The sequence below is a fragment of the Pongo pygmaeus genome, chromosome 18 (genome assembly GCF_028885625.2).
Source record: "Pongo pygmaeus isolate AG05252 chromosome 18, NHGRI_mPonPyg2-v2.0_pri, whole genome shotgun sequence".
Classification (NCBI taxonomy): domain Eukaryota; kingdom Metazoa; phylum Chordata; class Mammalia; order Primates; family Hominidae; genus Pongo; species Pongo pygmaeus.
In genome coordinates, this window is record NC_072391.2 from 31,242,825 (window position 1) to 31,246,151 (window position 3,327).

General features: G+C 46.3%; 1 pseudogene; it reads left to right on the forward strand.

Moving 5' to 3' along the window:
* Window positions 1-2,290: 2,290 nt before the first annotated feature.
* Window positions 2,291-3,080, forward strand: LOC129015827 (small ribosomal subunit protein uS8-like; annotated as a pseudogene).
* The last annotated feature ends 247 nt before the right edge of the window (window positions 3,081-3,327 follow it).

A 3,327-nucleotide genomic window follows, 5' to 3' on the forward strand; every position in this document is an offset into this window, starting at 1 on the left:
GTAAAAATTGGCCGGGCATGGTGGCTCACGCTTGTAATCCCAGCACTTTGGGAGGCTGAGGCAGGCAGATCACTTGAGGTAAGGAGTTCGAGACCAGCCTGGCCAACATGGTGAAACTCCATCTCTACTAAAAATACGAAAATTAGCCAGGCCTGGTGGCGGGCGCCTGTAGTCCCAGCTACTCGGGAGGCTGAGGCAGGAGAATCGCTTGAGCCTGGGAGGTGGACAGAGGTTGCAGTGAGCCAAGACCATGCCACTGCGCTCCAGCCTGTGTGACAGGTGGAGACTCCATCTCAAAACAAAAACAGAAAAAACCCCAAGAAACAGATGAGTGGATAAAGAAAATGTACATATATGTAATGGAGTACTATTCAGCCATAAAAAAGAATGAGATCCTGTCATATGTGACAACATGAATGGAACTCGAGGTCATGATGCTAAGTGAAATAAGGTGGGCACAGAGACAAGCTTCAAAAGTTTTCACTTATTTGTGGGAGCCAAAAATGAAAAACAGTTGAACTCCTGGAGACAGAAAGTAGAAGGATGGTTACCAGAGATTGGGAAGGGTAATGGAGGTGGGGAAGGCAGAATGGTTAATGGGTACAGAAATATATTTAGATAGAACAAATAAGATCTAGTATTTGTTTGTAATGACTTCTGGATTAAGCATTTTAAAAAAGATCTTAGCTGGGTGTGGTGGCGCACGCCTGTAGTCCCATTTACTCGGGAGGACGAGGCAGGAGGATTGCTTGAGCCTGCTGGGAGGTCAAGGCTGCAGTGAGCAGAGATCGTGCCACTGCACTCCAGCCTGAGTAACACAGAGAGACCCTGTCAAAAAAAAAAAAACAAAAGATTAAAAAAAATTACTTGATAGCACAACAGGGTGACTACAGTCAACAATAATTTATTGTACATTTAAAAATAACTAAAACAGGGCCGGGCGTGGTGGCTCACGCCTGTCATCCCAGCACTTTGGGAGGCCGAGGTGGGTGGATCACTTGAGGTCAGGAGTTCGAGACCAGCCTGACCCACATGGTGAAACCCCGTCTCTACTAAAAATACAAAAATCAGCCAGGTGTGGTGGTGGGTGCCTGTAATCCCCCGGCTACTCGGGAGGCTGAGACAGGAGAATTGCTTAAACCTGGAAGGCAGAGGCTGGGTGTGGTGGCTAACGCCTGTAATTCCAGCACTTTGGGAGGCCAAGGCAGGAATTCGAGGTCAGGAGTTCGAGACCAGCCTGACCAACATGGTGAAACCCCGTCTCTACTTAAAATACAAAAATTAGCCAGGCGGGGTGGCGCATGCCTGTAATCCCAGCTACTCAGGAGGCTGAGGCAGGAGAATCGCTCGAACATGCAAGGCGGAGGTTGCAGTGAGCCGAGATTGCGCCATTGCCCTCCAGGCTGGGCAACAGAGCAAGACTATCTCAAAACAAACAAACAAACAAACAAAAAACCTGGAAGACAGAGGATGCCGTGAGCCAGGATCTCACCACTGCACTCCAGCCTGGGTGACAGAGTGAGACTCCATCTCAAAAAAAAAAAAAAAAAAAAAGGCTGGTCATGGTGGCTCACGCCTGTAACCCCAGAACTTTGGGAGGCTGAGGTGGGCGCATCACCTGAGGTTGGGAGTTTGAGACCAGCCTAACCAACATGGAGAAATCTCTACTAAAAATACAAAATTAGTTGGGTGTGGTGGTGCATGCCTGTAATCCCAGCTACTTGGGAGCCTGACGCAGGAGAATCACTTGAACCCGGAGGCAGAGATTGCAGTGAACCGAGATCGCGCCATTGCACCCCAGACTGGGTGACAAGAGTGAAACTCTGTCTCAAAAAACAAAACAAAACAAAAAACAAAAAACAAAATCTAAAAGAGTTTAATTTGATTCTTTGTAACACGAAGGATAAATGCTGGAGGTGCTGGATACCACATTTACCCTGATGTGATTATTATGCATTGTGTGCCTGTATCAAAACATCTCATGTACCTCGTAAATATACACACCTACTATGTTCCCACAAAAATTAAAAACAAAAAACTAAAAAGAGAGATAGTTATCCTTCATACAAGGAAAGTTCTCACTGTTTCCCCAAAATGAGACTCGCTGTCATAATGGTCATTGCACCAGTTGCTGGCTATTTTAATTACTCCTCAAATTAAGTCATAGTCTTGAATATTCTGCTACCTAAAGGCCGAATTGTAGAGCTAACCTCCAATAACTTGTATAAAAAATAAAAACGAGGAGAGAAAAAACAGAAAGCTCTTTCCGCCATCTTCCCCTGCCACCAAAATGGTGCATATGACTGTCCTGGCTGATGCTCTCAAGAATATCGACAGGCTGGGCGCGGTGGCTCACGCCTGTAATCCCAGCACTTTGGGAGGCTGAGGCAGGCAGATCATGAGGTCAAGAGATCAAGACCTTCCTGGCCAACATGGTGAAACCCTGTCTCTACTAAAAATACAAAAATTACCTGGGCGTGGTGGCGCACGCCTGTAATCCTAGCTACGTGGGAGGCAGAGGCAGGAGAATCGCTTGAACCCGGGAGGCAAAGGTTGCAGTGAGCCGAGATCGCACCACTGCACTCTAGCCTGGAGAAAGAGTGAGACTCCGTCTCAAAAAAAAAAAAAAAAAAAAAGAACATCAACAATGCCAAAAAGAGAGGCAAAATGCCAGGTTCTTATTAGGCCGTTCTCCAAAGTCATTGTCCGGTTTCTAACTGTGATGATGAAGCATGGTTACATGGGCGAATTTGAAATCACTGATGATCATACAGCTGGGAAAATTATTGTAAACCTCACAGGCAGGCTCAACGTGGGATCAGCCCCAGATTTGATGTGCAAAGATCTAGAAAAATGGCAGAATGATCTGCTTCCATCCCGCCAGTTTGGTTTCATTGTACTGACAACCTCAGCTGGCATCATGGACCATGAAGAAGCAAGACGAAAACACACAGGAAGCGAAATCCTGGGACTCTTTTTCTAGAGATGTAATACATACTTACAAATAAAATGCCTATGGACCAAATAAAAAAAAAAAAGATGGCTAGCATGTACAAATAAAGACATGACTATATTATGCAAAAAGGGGCCAGGTGCGGTGGCTCACGCCTGTAATCTCAGGACTTTGGGAGGCCAAGGCAGGCGGATCACTTGAGGTCAGGAGTTTGAGACTAGCCTGGCCAACATGGTGAAACTCTGTCTCTACTAAAAAATACAGAAATTAGCCAAGCATGGTGGCACATGCCTGTAATCCCAGCTACTCAGGAGGCTGAGGCAGGAGAATTGCTTGAACCCAGGAGGCAGAGGTTGTAGTGAGCCGAGATGGAG